Consider the following 19869-nt stretch of genomic DNA (forward strand, 5'->3'; position numbering starts at 1 on the left):
TGCTACAGATAAAGGATTCATATCCAGAATCTACAAAGAGAGCAAGAAATTCCACAACAACAAAACAAACAACCTATTTAAGGGCTGGGCCAAGGACCTCAATAGACGTTTTTCAAAAGAGGAAATCCAAATGGCCAACAGGCACATGAAAAAATGTTCAAGATCACTAGCAATCAGGGATATGCAAATCAAAACAACAATGAGGTTCCACCTCACCCCGGTTAGAATGTCTTACATTGAGAAATCTACCAACAACAGATGCTGGCGAGGATGTGGGGAAAAGGGGACACTATCCCACTGTTGGTGGAATGCAAACTGGTAAAGCCACTATGGAAGGCATTTTGGAGATTCCTCAGAAACCTGAATATAACCCTACCATTCAACCCAGCCATCCCACTCCTTGGAATTTACCCAAAGGAAATTAAATTGGGAAACAAAAAAACGGTCTGCATCTCAATGTTTATTGCAGCTCAATTCACAATAGCTAAGACCTGGAACCAACCTAAATGCCCATCAACTGGGCAAAGAATTTATGGATATAAACTGGATAAAGAAATTATGGGATATGTACTCTATAGAATACTATACAGCAGTCAAAAACAATGAAACCTGGTCATTTGCAACAAAATGGAGGAATCTGGAAAACATTATGCTGAGTGAAATAAGCCAGTCCCAAAGGGACAAATATATATGTTCTCTCTGATTGGTGACAACTAACCAAGCACCAAAAAGGAAACCTGTTAAAATGAAATGAACAGTATGAGAAACGGTGACTTGATCAGCCCTTGCCCTGACTGTTGATGAACAACTTAATACGTTATCCCTCTTAGTATTTTTGTTTGTTCTACTTAATACTATTGGTTGAATTCTGTAATTAATACACAGTTATTCTTTTATTTATATATTTTTATTTAAAAAAATTTTTTTTGACAGGCAGAGTGGACAGTGAGAGAGAGAGACAAAGAGAAAGGTCTTCCTTTTGCCGTTGGTTCACCCTCCAATGGCTGCCAAGACCAGCACACCGCTGATCTGAAGGTAGGAGCCAGGTGCTTCTCCTGGTCTTCCATGGGGTGCAGGGCCCAGGGACCTGGGCCATCCTCCACTGCACTCCCTGGCCACAGCAGAGAGCTGGCCTGGAAGAGGGGCAACCGGGAAAGAATCCGTTGCCCCGACTGGGACTAGAACCTGGTGTGCCAGCGCCGCAAGGCGGAGGATTAGCCTAGTGAGCCATGGCACCGGCCCACAGTTATTTTTAAGTGTTGAAACTTAACTGAAAAGTGATCCCTGTTAAATATAAGAGTGGGAATAAGAGAGGGAAGAAATGTACAATTTGGGACATGCTCAAGCCGACTTGCCCCAAACAGCAGAGTTAGAAACATACCAGGGGATTCTAATTCAATCCCATCAAGGTGGCATGTATCAATGCCATCTCACTAGTCCAAGTGATCAATTTCTGTTCACAATTGATCATAATGATAGGACTAAGAGTTAAAGGGATCACATAAACAAGACTAGTGTCTGCAAATACTAACCGACAGAATAAAAAAGGGAGAGAACAATCCAACATGGGAAGCGAGATACACAGCAGACTCATAGAATGGCGGATGTCCTAAAAAGCACTCTGGCCTCAGATCAGCCCTTAAGACATGCATATCTGGCTTAAAAGCCCATGAGAGTATTACAGGCATGGAAAGCCAAGACACTCTGTCAAAAAAAAAAATGACCTAAATGAAAGATCTCTGCAGGTGAGATCCCAGTGGAAAGAACAGGTCATCAAAGAAGAAGGTACCTTTCTCTGAAGGGAAGAGAGAACTTCCACTTTGACTATGACCTTGTCTAAATATGATCAGAGTCAGTGAACTCAAAAGGCTTCCATAGTCTTGGCAACTCATGATAAGAGCCTAGGGTGATTACTGATACCATAAACAAGAGTGTCAATTTGTTAAGTCAACAACAGGAGTCACTGTGCACTTACTCCTCATGTAGGATCTCTGTCCTTAATGTGTTGTACTATGTTAATGGCGTAACTAGTACTCAAACAGTACGTTATACTTTGTGTAACTGTGTGGGTGCAAACTGTTGAAATTTTCACTTAGTATATACTAAGTTGATATTCTGTATATAAAGAGAATTGAAAATGAATCTTGATGTGAATGGAAAAGGAGAGGGAGTGGGAAAGGGGAGGGTTGTGGGTGGGAGGGAAGTTATGGGGGAGGATGCCATTGTAATCCATAAGCTGTACTTTGGAAATTTATATTCATTAAATAAAAGTTAAAAAAATATATGCATCTAATTACAAAGCACCTGGATATTTAAAAGAAATGTTAATGGATTTAAAGGAAGGCATATCTTCCAACACAATAGTAATCACAGACTTCAATACCCTACTTTCAGCAATGGACAGATCAACCAGACAGAAAATCAGCAAGGAAACAACAGAGTTAATCGACACTATAGACCTAATGGACTTAACAGATATCTATAGAGCTTTCCATCCTACAGATACAGAATAATAATTCTTCTCACCACTGCATGCAACTTTCTCTAGGACTGACCACATGCTAGACCATAAAACAAGTTTCAGCCAATTCAAAAAATCAAAATCATACCATGCATCTTCTCAGACCACATTGGAATAAAGCTGGTAATGAACAATTCAGGGACGTCCAGAACATACATAAACACATGGAGACTGAACAAAGTGCTCCTGAATGAACAATGGGTCATCAGAGAAATAAAAAAAATTCTGTAAACAAATAAAGATGACAAAACAACATATCAAAACTTATGGGATACAGTAAAAAACAGTGTTAAGAGGAAAGGGTATAGCTGTTAGTGCCTAAATCAAGAAATTAGAAAGGGACCAAATAAGAACCTCAAGAACCTAGAAAAAGAACAAAAAACAAACTCAAAACTAGTAGGAGAAAAGAAATAATTAAAATAAGAGAAGAAATAAAAAAATTGAAACAATACAAACACCAGCAAAACAAAAAGCTGGTTTTTTGAACGAATAAAAAAAATTGACATACCATTGGCCCAACTAACCAAAAAAGGAGGGAGAAGACCCAAATTAATAAAAAGAGATGAAAAATGAAATGCAACAACAGACCTCACAGAAATAAAGAGAATCATCAGAAATTACCACAAAGGGCTGTATGCAAACAAAACAGGAAACCTAGAAGAAATGGATAGATTCCTGGACACACATGACCTATCTAAAATGAGCCATGAAGACACAGAAATCATAAACAGACCAATAGCCAAGACAGATTTCAAATCAGTAATAAAGACCATCTCAAGAAAAAAGCTCAGAACCAGATGGCTTCACTGTTGAATTCTACCAGACATTTAAAATGAACTAACTCCAATTCTTCTCATCACCTTAATTGCTAAACATGAAAAAGGTACAACAGAAAAAGAAAACTGCAGACCAACTTCCCTGATGAACCTAGATTCAAAAATACTCATCAAGATACTAGCCAATAGAATCCAAGTGGGATTTATCCCTGATAAGTATGGATGGTTCAGCATTTGCAAATCAATCAATGTGATACATCACATCAATAAATTGAAGATCAAAAACCATATGATTATCATAATAGATGCAGAAAAAGCATTTGACAAAATACAACACCTTTTCATGATGAAAACTCTAAGCAAATTGGAAATAGAAGGAACATTTGTGAACACAATCAAGGAAATCTATGACAAACCCATGGCCTGCATCATATTGAATGGAAAAAAGTTGAAAGCATTCCCACTGAAGTCTGGAACCAGACAAGGATTCCCAATCTCACCAATGCTATTCAATATAGTCATGGAAGTTTTAGAGCCATTAGGAAAGAAAAAGAAATCAAAGGAACACAAATTGGGAAGGAGAAAGTCAAACTATCCCTATTTGCAGATGACATGATTCTATATACAGGAGATCCAAAAAACTCTAGTAAGAGACTAGTGGAACTCATAGAGAGTTTGAAAATGTAGCAGGATATAAAATCAACACATAAAAATCAACAGGTTTTGTATACACAGAAAATGCCATGGCTGAGAAAAAGCTTCTGGGGCCAGCATTGTGGCATAGCAGGTTAAAGCCCTGGCCTGAAGTGCCAGCATCCCATATGGGCACCAGTTCTAGTTCCAACTGCTTCTCTTCCAATCCAGCTCTCTGCTATGGCCTGGGATAGCAGTAGAAGATGGCCCAAGTCGTTGTGCCCCTGCACCCATGTGGGAGACCTGGAAGAAGCTCCTGGATCCTGGCTCCTTGCTTCAGATCGGTGCAGCTCCGGCCATTGCAGCCATCTGGAGAGTGAACCAGCAGATGGAGGACCTCTTTCTCTGTCTCTATGTCTCCCTGTAACTCTGTCTTGCAAATAAATAAAATAAATCTTTAACAGAAAAAAAAGAAAGAGTTTCTTTTTTAAATTTGACAGGTAGAGTTACAGATAGTGAGAGAGAAAGACAGAGAGGAAGGTCTTCTTTCCATTCGTTCACCCCCACAAATGGCCGCCATGTCTGGCGCTGCACCGATCCGAAGCCAGGAGCCAGTGCCTCCTTCTGGTCTCCCATGCGGGTGCAGGGGCCTAAGCACTTCGGCCATCCTCCACTGCCCTCCCAGGTAACGGCAGAGAGCTGGTCTGGAAGAGGAGCAACTGGGACTAGAACCTGGCGCACATATGGGATGCCGGCGCTGCAGAGGATTAACCCAGTGAGCCACTGTGCAGGCCCAGAAAGAGTTTTCTTTTTTTTTTTTCTTTTTTGACAGGCAGAATTAGAGAGAGAGAGAGAGAGAGAGAGAGAGTGAGAGAGAGAAAGGTATTCCTTTTTCCATTGGTTCACTCCCCAAATGGCTGCTATGGCTGGCACACTGCGGCCAGTGCTGCACAGATCCAAAGCCAGGAGCCAGGTGCTTCCCTCTGGTCTCCCATGAGGGTGCAGGGCCCAAAGACCTGGGCCATCCTCCACTGTCTTCCCGGGCCACAGCAGAGACCTGGACTGGAAGAGGAGCAACCAGGACAATCCATCGCCCCAACCAGGACTAGAACCCAGGGGTGCAGGCGCCGCAGGCGAAGGATTAGCCTAGTGAGCCGCAGCACTGGCCAAAAGAGTTTCTAACATCAATCCCATTCACAATAGCTATAAAAAAAATCAAATACCTTCAAATAAATTTAAGCAAGGATATCAAAAATCTCTACAATGAGAATTACAAAACATTAAAGAAAGAAATAGAAGAAGACACCAAAAAAAATAAAAAAGGAAAAATTTTCTATGTTCATGGATTGGAAGAATAAATATCATCAAAATGTCCATACTATCAAAAGCAATTTACAGGCTGGCACCGCGGCTCAATAGGCTAATCCTCCACCTGCAGCGCCGGCACACCGGGTTCTAATCCTGGTCGAGGAGCCGGATTCTGTCCTGGTTGCTCCTCTTTCAGTCCAGCTCTCTGCTGTGGCCCGGGAGTGCAGTGGAGGATGGCCCAAGTGTTTGGGCCCTGCACCTGCATGGGAGACCAGGAGAAGCACCTGGCTCCTGGCTTCGGTTCAGCGCCGTGTGCCAGCCACAGCGTGCTGGCCACGGCAGCCATTGGGGGGTGAACCAATGGTAAAGGAAGACCTTTCTCTCTGTCTCTCTCTCTCTCCCTCACTGTCCACTGTGCCTGTCAAAAAAAAGCAGCAATTTATAGATTCAATGTGATACCAATCAAAATACCAAATACATTCCTCTCAGATATAGAACAAAAACAATTCTTAAATTCATATGCAAACAGAGGAGACTTCGAATAGCTAAAGCAATCATATACAACAAAAACAAAGCTGGAGGTATCACAATACCAGACTTCAAGACATGCTACAGGACAGTTTTAATCAAAACAGCTTGGCATTGGTACAAAAATCGAAGAATAGACCATTGGAACAGAATAAAAATGCCAGAAATCAATTCAATCATTTATAATCATCTTTATCTTCTACAATGAAGTAAAAATTAATACCTGGAGCAAGGACAGTCTTTTCAACAAATGGTACTGGGAAAACTGGATCGCCACATGCAGAAGTATGAAGCAAGATTCCCTACCTTACACCTGTCACTAAAATCCACTCAAAATGGACTAAAGACCTAAATCTATAACCTGATACCATCAAATTATTAGAGAAAACTGGGGAAACCCTACAAGACATCGGCACAGACAATGAATTCTTGGAAAAGATTCCAGGGCCATAGGCAACCAAAGCCAAAATCAACAAATGGGATTAATGCGGCTGTGGCGCAGTGGGTTAAAGCCCTGGCCTGAAGCACCAGCATCCCATAGGGGTGCCAGTTCTAGTCCCAGCTGCTCCTCTTCTGATCCAGCTCCCTGCTGTGGCCTTGGTTTAGCAGTGGAAGATGGCTCAAGTCCTTGGGCCCTTGCACCCACGTGGGAGACCCAGAAGGAGCTCCTGGCTCTTGGCTTTGGATCGGCGCAGCTCTGGTCATTGTGGCCATCTGGGGAGTGAACCAGCGGATGGAAGACCTCTCTCTCTGTCTCTACCTCTCTCTGTAACTCTTTCAAATAAGTAAAATAAATCTTTTAAAAAAAAAGGGATTAAATGAAATGGAGAAGCTTCTGCACTGCAAAAGAAACAATCAGCAAAGTGAAGAGGCAACTGACAGAATGGGAGAAATTATTTGCAAATTATGCAACTGATGAAGATTAATAACCAGAATATATAAAGAGATCAGGAAACTCAACAAAAGCAGAACAAACAACCCAGTTCAGAAATGGGCAAAGGGCTTAAACAGAGATTTTTCAAAAAAGGAAATGCAATTGGCTAACAGACACATGAAAAATGTTCAGGATCGCTAGTCAGAGAAATGCAAATCAAAACCACAATGAGGTTTCACCTCACCCATGTTAGAATGGCTTTCATAAACAAATCAACAAACAACAAATGCTGGCAAAGATGTGGAGAAAAAGATCCTCTTACCCACTGTTGATGGGAATGTAAGCTGGTGATGCCACTAAGGAAGACAGTATGGAGATATCTCAGAAACCTGAATATAGACCTACCATATGAGCCAGCCATCCCACACCTGGGAATTTACCCAAGGGAAATGAAATCAGGATATAAAAGAGCTAACTGTACTTCCATGTATATTGCAGCTCAATTCACAATAGCAGACATGGAATCAACTCAGATGCCAGTCATCTGAAGACCAGATAAAGAAATCATGGCGGGGCCGGCACTGTGGCACAGCGGGTTAACACCCTAGCCTAAAGTGCTGGCATCCCTTATGGGCACTGTTTCTAGTCCCGGCTGCTCCTCTTCTGATCCAGCTCTCTACTGAGGCCTGGGAAAGCAGCAGAGGATGACCCAGGTCCTTGGGCCCGTGCACCCGCATGGGAGACGTGGAAGAAGCTCCTGGCTTCTGGATTTGGATCGGTGCCACTCAGGCCATTTGAGCCAATTTGGGAGTGAAACAGCAGATGGAAGACCTCTCTCTCTCTCTCTTTGCCTCTCTGTGTAACTCTGACTTTCAAATAAATAAATAAATCTTTAAAAAAAGAAATCATGGGATATGTACACCATGGAATACTACACAGAAGTAAAAAAAAAAAAAGACATCCACTCATTTGCAACAATATGGATGAAGCTGGAAAACTTCATCCTACTTAGTAAAGTACCCTAGTCCCTAAGGGACAAATACTGTATGTTCTCTCTGATCTGTGATAATAGAGCACCTAAAAGGCAACCTGTAGAAGTGAAATTGACACCTTGAGAAGCAATAACATTGAACATGCTTTGACTGTTGAGGAACACTTTTATTTTCCCCCTTCTATGCTTTAATTTTATCTTATTTTACTTAATTTTTTTCTTTCATATTAATCATTGAACTCTTTACTTAACATAGAGTTAACCATAAGTGTATAAAGTTAAATTAAAATAGAGCTTAGTTAAAAACAAGAGAGAGAATAAGAGGGGAGTGTGACTGTGAGTGTGGGCATGGAGGGAAGAATCATCATGACACTAAAGCTGTAACTGTGAAATGTATGAAGTTTGTAAAGCAGTATAGTTCTGCATACTTTCCTACAGACTTACTACTAAGGATACAGCTTAAAAACTTCCATGGGACCCCCAAATCCTCTTAAGCTTGGTGGTAAAAATAACATTCTAAATGTTATAGAGATCACATGGATAGGATACAGTGAAACATATAGATAGGACTAAGTGTTTGGTAATAATAATAGATAGAATTAAAAAGGAGAGAATTCTCCAACATGGAAAGCAGTCCATATAGTAGACTCATAGAATGAGAGTCACTTTAAGTAGCACTCTGACTTCAGAATCAACCCTTAAGGCATTCTGGTTTTGCTGAAAAGCCCAGGGGAGCATTTCAGGCTTGGAAAGGCAAGACATTGTGGCGAAAAATGTTCTACATGAAAGACCTCTGTGCGTGAGACCCCAGTGGAAAGAAGTGGCCACCAAAGAAAGATGTACTTTCCTCTGAAGGGAGGAGGGAGCCTCCACTTTGCCTATGGCCTTGTCTAAATACTGATGGAGTTTGTGGATGCAAAAGGCTTCCAGTTTGTGGACTCAAAAGGTTTGCATAGCCTTGGCAGCTCATGACAAGAGCTTCAGGTGATCACTGATGTCATACATGAGTGTTAATTGTTAAATATACAACAGAAGTCACTGTGTCTAACTTTTGATGCAGGAACTCTGTCCTCAAAACTTGTATTATGACACTTGATAGTAAAACTTGTTCTCAAAGAATTACTTCATTTTAGTATATTAAGTGGAGGATATTCTCATGTCACATAAATTATAGTTACATCTAAGTGCTCACAAAAGATGTATCATTCTTGGGTTCCTCTTTAAAGATATTTAAATTTCACAGAAAAAAAAGAAAAATTACCTCTGAGATGCAATAACTTTGAAAGCCTTTGTCTGGACTACTGAGGAACAGTTTTTGTTCATTTTTTAATGGTTTTCGCTTTTAGATTTTTTTTATATTGTTTTTCTTTTTCTCTTTTTCTTCCTCATACAAACTGCTGAAATCTTTACCTAGAATAGAGTTAACCTCCTGTGTATAAAGTTAAATGAAAATAGATCTTATAAAAAAACAAGACTGGGAGCAGGAGAGGGAATAGGAAGTGGAGTAGGAGTGAGGGTGGGGGCACAGGAACAATGGGAAGAATTACTATGTTCCTAAAGTTGTATTTATGAAATATATACAAATAAAAAAATAAAATAAATTTTTTATTAAAAAATGGTGCCTTTTTCCAGAGCTTTTGCTAAGAATTCAATCTGAATAGTTTTATCCCTTACACAGGATACAGGCTGGCTTAAATACTCATAGATACAAGATTTGAAAAGTTAAATTTGAGAAATCACCTATTTCACATAGTTTCCCGACCCAGTTCATGGGCACTGAGACCACACAATCACCTTTACCATCCAAATGGATGAAAGAATGAACCTAGTAAGGTGCTACTTAGTTATTCCAAAAGGGATGTCCCAGAAACAGCAAAATAAATGGGACATAACTGTATGATTTCTCTCAGTCCTCAGGTTCTTTTTTTTTTTTTTGGACAGGCAGAGTGGACAGTGAGAGAGAGAGACAGAGAGAAAGGTCTTCCTTTACCGTTGGTTCACCCTCTAATGGCCGCTGCGGCCAGCGTGCCACGCTGATCTGATGGCAGGAGCCAGGTGCTTCTCCTGGTCTCCCATGGGGTGCAGGGCCCAAGCACTTGGGCCATCCTCCACTGCACTCCCTGGCCACAGCAGAGAGCTGGCCTGGAAGAGGGGCGACCGGGACAGAATCCGGTGCCCCAACCGGGACTAGAACCTGGTGTGCCGGCACCGCAAGGCGGAGGATTTGCCTAGTGAGCCGCGACGCCAGCCAAATCAAATTTTTTTTATTTTTGACAGGCAGAGTGGACAGTGAGAGAGAGAGACAGAGAGAAAGGTCTTCCTTTTGCTGTTGGTTCACCCTCCAATGGCCGCCGCGGCCGGCACGCTGCGGCCGGCGCACCATGCTGATCTGATGGCAGGAGCCAGGTACTTATCCGGGTCTCCCATGGGGTGCAGGGCCCAAGCACTTGGGCCATCCTCCACTGCACTCCCTGGCCACAGCAGAGAGCTGGCCTGGAAGAGGGGCAACCGGGACAGAATCCGGTGCCCCGACCGGGACTAGAACCCAGTGTGCCAGCGCCGCAAGGCGGAGGATTAGCCTATTGAGAGTCCTCAGGTTCTTAATGAAGAAATATTTTCTAGTACTTTTCACTTGGGAGTATACTGAATGTTCATTGGCATTTGCCTTTGCAATTTTGCTGATCCTCAGCTCTGTCTACAGCAACCTCTTTTTTTTTTTTAAATTTAGTTACTTATTTATTTGAAAGGCAGAGTTACAGAGAGAGAGGCAGAGACAGAGAGAGATCATCCATCTTCTGGTTCATTCCCCAAATGGTTGCAATGGCCAAGGCTGGTCTAGGCTAGTGCTATGAGTGTGGAAGTCCATCTGATTCTCCCAGGTGGGTGCAGGGTCCAAGCATTTGGGCCAACTTCTTCTGCTTTCCCAGGTGCATTAGCAGGGAGCTGGATTTGAAGCAGAGCAGCCAAGACTCAAATCTGAGCCCATATGGGATGCTAACATTGTAGGAAGTGGCTTAACCCACTCCACCACAATGCTGGCCTCATCCACCTCTTTCACAACTGATAGGGAAGGTCTCCAAGAGGTTGGTCCTCTATCCCTTGTGAAATGTTCTTCTGACTTTTCTCCCAGTGAGGAGCAAAGAAACCGTCATAGAGCAAGTGCACCAGAATGCATTCTAACTTCTTGAATCTTTGTGTAAGAAACACTGTGCATCAGACTTCCTGATACGCAATGTCAGGATGGATATCCAAAGCACGTACACAATGCTGAAGAGGCATGTGGAGGCCAGAGAACAGGACTGCTGGTTTTTAAGTTTTTCCTTCATGATTTTCAGGATTTCCCAGCTAAGGCTGCATGTCCAACTTATTGTTTATTTTTTCTCTCTCCTTTTTGGGAGCAAGTTTCTTTTAAGTATCTAACCAGTGCTCATTAACCCCTTATTCCCAATACTTAAAGGGATTAGACTGATAAAGAATATACAATAATGTCTGGCATTTATTAAAATCCAGAACTGCAGTTTTTTAGTAATGATGAAGATGATGATAATTATTAAGGTAATGAATAAACATAAAACACATAAAATTATGTGTATAAAAATACTACTCCCTCATTATTGTTTGTAAAACAGAATTAGAAGGAAATGCAGAGAACCTCAACTTCTGGTCCAGTCATCATTTCTCTAAAGAGGTCTGGATTAGTAGGGGACTAGGAAGGGGATTGGACAACAGAAAACCTCTGTTGAGGCTGAAGACAGAGGTGACGGGAACCTCATTTCAGAGCTGAGTCAAGTCCCTCCCTTTGCCATTTAGTGTGTGTGTGTGTCTTGATCTGTGTGTATGCATCTCTGTATGTGCGTCTGAGTGCATGTGTATGTGTGCCTCTGGTGTGTGTATGTGCACCCATGTGTGCCTGGGTGTCTGGATTTATGTATGTTCATAGAGCAGGAGGATTAAACAGTGTGTGACATCAAGGAATTATTACATTGACACCAATTATAGAAGCTGGCAAATTAGCAATGTAGAAAGGGAAATGAAATTTGGCCTAGTGTGAAAAAGTTATGCTAATTACAGTCATTTGCATGAGCCCTCCACCGTTTATGCTTAATTACTATGCAGCACAACCATAATCATATGTATCATTAAATATGAGCCCAGTCAACTTTCATGTAAGTTGTCTTGATTAGAATGATCAACTCTACTAGATGCTCTACTTAGATGCTCTCATCAGATTTCACAGCACGTAGCATGCACAGTACAGCACACACTCATAACCTAGAGTCCTTGCTATCCAGAGGTTCCTCCTCAACATGTTTGGCCCTCTGAAGTTCTTTCCCACTTTCCAATGGTAGCCAGTGCTGCTTACTTATAATTTTTTTTGTTTGTTTTTGACAGGCAGAGTGGACAGTGAGAGAGAGAGAGAGACAGAGAGAACGGTCTTCCTTTGCCGTTGGTTCACCCTCCAATGGCTGCCGCGGCCAGCATGCTGCAGCCGGCGCATCATGCTGATCCGAAGCCAGGAGCCAGGTGCTTCTCCTGGTCTCCCATGTGGGTGCAGGGCCCAAGCACCTGGGCCATCCTCCACTGCACTCCTGGGCCACAGCAGAGAGCTGGCCTGGAAGAGGGGCAACCGGGACAGAATCTGGCACCCCGACCGGGACCAGAACCTGGTGTGCCGGTGCCACAGGTGGAAGATTAGCCAAGTGAGCCGCGGCACCTGCTGCTTACTTATAATTTTTAAATTATTATTTTTTTTTAACTTTTATTTAATGCATATAATTTTCCAAAGTACGACTTATGGATTACAATGGCTTCCCCCCCATACCGTCCCTCCCACCCACAACCCTCCCCTTTCCCACTCCCTCTCCCCTTCCATTCACATCAAGATTCATTTTCGATTATCTTAATATACAGAAGATCAGCTTAGTATACATTAAGTATGGATTTCAACAGTTTGCTCCCACACAGAAACATAAAGTGAAAAATAATAGATGATTTTTTTTAAATGATGATGAAATCAGAGCAGACCTATTGTCATGTTTAATCCCAGTGAGAGTCAAGTTGGGAATTGATAATTTCTTTTTTTTTTTTTTTTTTTTAACAGAGGATCAGTTTAGTATGCATTAAGTAAGGATTTCAACAGTTTGCACCCCCATAGAAACACAAAGTGAAATATATTGTTTGAGTACTCGTTATAGCATTAAATCTCGATGTACAGCACATTAAGGATAGAGATCCTACATGAGGAGTAAGTGCACAGTGACTCCTGTTGTTGACTTTACCAATTGACACTCCTGTCTATGGCATCAGTAATCTCCCTATGCTCCAGTCATGAGTTTCCAAGGCTATGGAAGCCCTCTGAGTTCTCCGACTCTTATCTTGTTTAGACAAGGTCATAGTCAAAGTGGAGGTTCTCTCCTCCCTTCAGAGAAAGGTACCTCCTTCTTTGATGACCTGTTCTTTCCACTGTGGAAAGAATTTTTAAATTATTTGTTATTTCAGTGGGATCTTTGGAGGGACAGCAGGTCAATGGATACCCTACTTGGTATCTTGAATATTTTGAGCTGGAAACCTTTGTATTTAGGTTGTACTTACAATTCACTGAGCTCCAAATCTGACTTGAATAATGATAGAAGCAACATGACAAGAACCCAAGAGCAACTGCTCAAATAAAAGCAAGTTCACAGAATATAACATGTAGAAAGAAAAAAGAAAACTTAACACACTGGGAGAAAGTCACTCCATTGTAAGTTTCTCAGGTGCAGTTCTGGGGTCTTTCACCTAAGCAGTAGAGGTCATGGCTACCTGACCACAACATGTAAAAGCTGCCAATCTAAGTGAAAAGAGGAAGGCAATGGAGTGAAGATGCACATTTGAAGTGTTTGCTTTTGTTTCTTTTTAGGAATTTTTATTAGTATACAGAGAACAGATTTCATAGATACAATTCAAAGAACATAATCATACTTCCCCTCTTATTTCTCTTTTAGTTTTTATAATAAAATACTTTCATTTTACTTTATAATCACAAGCTTAATGTACCAATCTTGCAGGTAAAATATACCTGGTGCTGACAAAAGGACAGGGGAGGGCTCACTCAGATGAGAGGGCAAAATCTGGTGATGATGGTTTCCAGGAGGAGAAAATCCCAACAAGACAGTGCCTGTTCCTCATGCAGCACAAAGGCTGTTTGTGCTTGTACCTTCTGGTGTGAGAAACAACCATGCAGTAGCCAGACATCTGCAACATTAGAGTGAGGCCCCATACCCCTGCAGGCATGGTGGTGACATGAAAGGAGAGCTCTTACACCTATCCAAGTTGGACCTGGGCAAGGTCTGCTCAGGGACTCCTATGAAAGAATCAACTATGACTCTGTTCTCAATGGAGCACTCCCACTGTATAGCATTGTGCCCACAACTGAAGGTATAAGGGCACTTCAAAAAGCCCATGGAAAATGGCATTAAAAGATAATGGGAATTTTCCGTGAACTTTCTGAAGCACTCTCATGTATCATTTCATTTCGTCTCCAACAGCAATGATTATAATTATCATTATTGCAATAACAGTTAGGAAGGTTCAGTATCTCTCACAAGATCATTGAGCTAGCATTAGAACCCAGAACTGTTGGTTTTCGGTTTCTGCTCTTGTTTCTTTTTTCTTGCATCATTGTTCTGGGAACATGAGAAGCTGACTCTGAATGCCCCTCAGCAGTGCTGATTCTCACTAGATTGCCTCTGATGTCTCCTAGAGAACTATTGGGAAGGCAGGTGACTGTCATGGACATTCTTATTTTGCCCAGACTGAAATTCGGTACACGGGGTTGCAAATCCAAGGAACTGGCAAGAAAGCGATTCTTTGGTTACTGAGTTACAGGGCATCCATGCACCATGTTGCTCTTTCAGTATGGGGGAATCTTCTGGGGACAGTGAGAGTTATTGCTGTGGAACCCTTGCCAATACAAGAACATAGGTTAGACTTAAGCCTGTCCTTCATTACTACAGCCACTGATCTTTTTTTAAAACACCTTGAAAACTAATACAAAGAAGGGTAAGATATTATAGGTTAGTGATTGAAAGTATACAGCTTGGACTCACACAGCCTGGGTCTGAATCTGGCATAGTACTCACTAACTACATATATGAGGTCAGGTAGGTCACTTCTCTTGGCTGAGTCTATGTTTCTTATAAAATAATTAATATATTATTCATATGGCTTACTGATTGCTTAAATAAGATAATGTTTGTAAGTGCCTGCAACACAGATGCTCAATAAATTCCTCCTTATCATTATCATTATCATAAGAAAAACACTGTTGATATTTTTTATGTCAGGTATATTTTTTGCTCCTAAGAATATTTTAGTTCAATTTAGCAAGTGGTAAGATATTCCTGGTTCCTGCCCTTCCCATCTAATTGCTGTGGTGAAATCATTTACCATCATATGAAACCTACTTCAAGCTTTAGGCAAGAATCTCCCTGATGTAGCAGTAAGAAAGGAGCCCCAGCTCTGGCTATCAAGATTATGCTCACGGGGCCAGTGCTGTGGCGTAGAGGGTAAAGCCGCTGCCTGCAGTGCCGGCACCCTGTATGGGCGCCCATTGATCCAGCTCTCTCCTATGGCCTAGGAAAGCAGTAGCAGATGGCCCAAGTCCTTGGGCCTCTGCACCCGCATGGGAGACCACAAGGGGGCTCCTGGCTTCGGATCAGCACATCTCCAGCCATTGCGGCCAATTGGGGAGTGAACCAGCAGATGGAAGACCTCTCTCTCCCTCTCCCCTCCCCCTCCCCCTCCTCCTCCCTCTGCTCTCTCTCTCCTCTCTTTCAAATAAATAAAAAAATCTTTAAAAAAATTGTGCTCATGTATCCTGGCCTTTTGAGTAGGTTCTGTCTTCAGAGTTTACCTTATTTTTCCAACAGGTACTTGTTGTCAATCCAAGCTCATCTTTCTCCTCTTCTCTCTGCCACCCCACCCCACATCATTGACTTCTACAAATTCCTTTCCACAGCCTCCCCAAGAAGTCTATGTATCCCAGGAGTTATCCATATCAACTCATTCACATACTCAACAACTGTATGATGGAGTCACTATTCTCCAAAAGCAGGCTGCTGAATTGCAACACAGTAGAAAAATGATGGGTCTTTCTTACTGAAATCCAGATTTGATTCCTGACTCAGTTCCTTGTCACCAAATGACTGAAAATTCCTTGCCCTCTATGAACCTGAGTTTTATCAAAATATGCAAAATGGAGGAAATACCTAGTTTATAGGAATTGTGTGATTATTTTTTAAAAGTGTACTAAGACATCTATTTCCATAAATAACAGTTCCTTCCTGAACTGAGACTCATCTATTTTTTTTTTTTTTTTTGGCAGGCAGAGTGGACAGTGAGAGAGAGAGACAGAGAGAAAGGTCTTCCTTTGCCATTGGTGCACCCTCCAATGGCCGGCACACCGCGCTGATCCGATGGCAGGAGCCAAGTACTTATCCTGGTCTCCCATGCGGGTGCAGGGCCCAAGGACTTGGGCCATCCTCCACTGCACTCCCTGGCCACAGCAGAGAGCTGGCCTGGAAGAGGGGCAACCAGGACAGAATTTGGCGCCCCCACCGGGACTAGAACCCGGTGTGCCGGTGCCGCAAGCCTAGTGAGCCGTGGCGCCGGCCAAGACTCATCTATTTTCACAGCTTCATTTAATACTTCTATGCTGATAACTCCTAAGTCCAACTGATACTTATAGCATAAAAGTGACCACAATAGATTCTTTGGGGTACTCAGTGGCTGCAGTCAACTGAAGGTAGCCCTTGAAGGATATGTCCACATCCTAGCCCCAGAACCTGTGAAAATCATCTTACATGGTCAAAGGTTATAAAATGAAGGATTTTTGAGGAAGGGTTATATCTTAGGTTATCTGGGTAGGCTCTGAATCCAAAGACAAGGGTCCTTATAAGAGAGAGGCAGAGAGAGATTTGACAGAAGAGAAAGAAGAGGTGATATGACCACAGAACAAGAGACCAGGGTAATGTGGCTACAAACTAAGAGACTCCTGGAGCTACTGAAAGCTGGAAGAGGCAAGAAACAGACTCTCCTAAGAGTTTTCCAAAGGAGCACAGCCCTTCAGTACCTTGATTTTCAAACTGTGAGAGAATAAATATCTGTTTCTATAAGAAATCCAGTTGGTTATGGCAACCACAGGAAGCTAGTCCCATAGTTAACTGGATTAGGGGAGTGACAACCCTAAGATGGCTACCAGCTTCTGGTCTGGGTTATTGTGGTAGAAGGTGGTTCCTTTCACCAGAACCAGAAATACAAGAGCAGATTTAAGGAAAAAGTTTGTTGAATTCAGTTTTGGACAGGTTGAGTGTCAGACAGTTTTCTCAGGGTCTCATGCTCTGACATATCCAGCTGAGTACGCTGACAATACCACACCTGTGCAACTCTATCTGGGCCACTTGTCCACTTGTTTTTGTGATGAGCAACCTCGAAGGACTCCTTCCAGAACAAATAACAGGCCTGCCCACTGCTTACTATAGAAGAGTAGGTTTCTGAAGCTCCATGTCCATTTCCTGTAATGTAATCCAAGGCAAGCACAAACCTTCACTGACACCCATTTCACCCTCATGGAACTTGGGGCACAAGAGTAACTGACATCAACATGCTGATAGCTGTGCTGTTGATGTGCTACAATAAGGACATCTGTCTCTGACCCAGGAGTCTGTTTCTTTCATAAAATAGTAACAGGCTGATTCATTAGCTTAAAAGTAAAACCAAATTTCAACTGGGCTCTGAGTTGAAGAGGCATGAGTCTTCATAAATTCACATAATAGAGGTGAATAAATGGGTCTTCAGTTTACCAGACACCTGAGCCAGAGATAACAGATTTGGAAATCATTGGCTATGTAATAAAGTCATGAATCTGAATCATGTCACTCAGATAAATTTTCTGAAGAGGGAAAAGAGGAGAGGACAGGAGGGAAGGCAATACTAATATTTATAGGGGAATGAGGTGAATTCAAAAAGCAGACAAGGGACAGGTGCTTGACTCAGTAGCTAAAATGCCTGTATTCCACATCAGTGTCTGGGGTCAACTCTCAGTTCCACTTCTGATTGTAGCTTCCTGCTAACGTGTATCCTGGGAAGCAACAGGTGATGATGGTTCAAGTAGTTGGGTCCCTGCCACCCATGTGGGAGACCTGGATTGAGTTCTCAGCTCCTGGCTCCAGCTGTTGTGAACATCTGAGGAATAAACCAAAGGGTGTGGTCTCTCTATTGGTTTCTCAAAATTTTTTAAAGTAGGAAAAATGATTCATGTATTTTCCTGCTAACTCAGTTTCTGTATCCTAGTTATCTTTTACTTTCCATTTTTGACTTATTCCCATGTCTAATTAGTGTCAAGTCCAGGCATCTTTGAGGCACATTTTGTTCCATATTCATTCCCTCTGTCCATTCCTAGCTGACATTATAGTATAGACTCTATGCCTATTTCACAAATTCTTTACAATAATCCCTCAATTGGTCTCTTTGCTTTCTGTGAACACTCACTACAGCTAATCCTATAAGGTTCTTCCAAATTAATTTTTAAAAAAAGGTATATTTATTTGAAAGGCAGAGTTACAGGGAGGCAAAGAGAGAAAGAGAGAGAGAGGGAGGGAGGGAGGGAGAAACAGAGAGAAGGAGAGAGAGAGAGAGAGAGTCTTCCACCTGCTGGTTCACTCCCTAATTGGCTACAACGGCCAGAGCTGGGCCTATCCGAAGCCAGGAGTCAGGAGCTTCTTCCAGGTCCCCTACATGGGTGCAGGGCCCAAGGACTCAGGCCATCTTCTACTGCTTTCCAAGGCCATAGCAGAGAGCTGGATCAAAGTGGAGCAGCCGGGACCCGAACTGGCACTCATATAGAACGTCGGCACTGCAGGTGGTGGCTTTAACCACTATGCTACAGCGCTGGCCCCAAATTAATTTCTAAAAAAATTTCAATTGGATAAACTTTCTTTACCTATTGATCCTGATTCTTAGCAAAAAAAAAAAAAAAAAAAAAGCCAAAAAAACCTGACATCATAAGGAAAAAATTTGAATTATGAGAAAGAAGCAAAATGATGGAGGAAGGACAGAGGTGGGCATTTGAGACGATACTTGGGATGCTGCATCCCACGTTGGGGTTCCTGGGTTCAAGTCTCAGCTCCTGATACCAGCTTCCTGCTAATGCACACCTTGGGAGGCAGCAGGTTATAGCCAAGTGGTTGCATCTCTGCCAAATGGGAGACCCAGATTGAGTTTCTGGCTCCCAGCTTTAGCTTGATCTAGCCCCTGATGTTGTGGAAATTTGGGGAATGAACCAGCAGATAGAAACACACACACACACACACACTCTCTCTCTCTCTCTCTCTCTCTCTCAATTTCTGCCTTTCAAATAAACAAAATAAAGTTAAATATTTATTTTTAAATAAACAGGACAGGAGAGGATAACTTTACAGAGTATGCTCAGGTGTAAGCAAGATATGATCTGTGGACCAGATACAACCTGCCATCTGGTATTGTTTAAAAAGTGCTATTGAGGCCGGCGCCGCGGCTCACTAGGCTAATCCTCTGCCTTGAGGCACCGGCACACCGGGTTCTAGTCCCGGTCGGGGCGCCGGATTCTGTCCTGGTTGCCCCTCTTCCAGTCCAGCTCTCTGCTGTGGCCAGGGAGTGCAGTGGAGGATGTCCCAAGTGCTTGGGCCCTGCACCCCATGGGAGACCAGGAGAAGCACCTGGCTCCTGCCATCGGATCAGCGCAGTGGGCCAGCTGCAGCGCGCTGGCCACGGCGGCCATTGGAGGGTGAACCAATGGCAAAGGAAGACCTTTCTCTCTGTCTCTCTCTCTCACTGTCCACTCTGCCTGTCAAAAAAAAAAAAAAAGTGCTATTGAAATGTACTCATAGCCATCATTTACATATTGTGATGGCTGCGTTTGAGCTCCATTTGCAGACCTGACTAACTGTCACAGAGCTCATTTGGCCTGTGAAGACTGAAATATTCACTCTCTGGCCCTTTACAGAAAAAGTCTGCCAACCTCTGCTCTAATCACAACTCCAATATGTAAGAGATATTAGTCCTCAAGGAATGTAGAAAAGGATATTTTAAGAAATGATGCTTGGGATTATCAGTGGGATGGTGGACATTCCTTGAAAGATTCCAATAAAGGTCAAATTACTTTTAATCACTGGACTCTTTCTTTGAATAGAATGTCTTAGACTCTGAGCCATAAACCAGT

Source organism: Oryctolagus cuniculus, chromosome 11 (genome assembly GCF_964237555.1).
Source record: "Oryctolagus cuniculus chromosome 11, mOryCun1.1, whole genome shotgun sequence".
NCBI lineage: Eukaryota > Metazoa > Chordata > Mammalia > Lagomorpha > Leporidae > Oryctolagus > Oryctolagus cuniculus.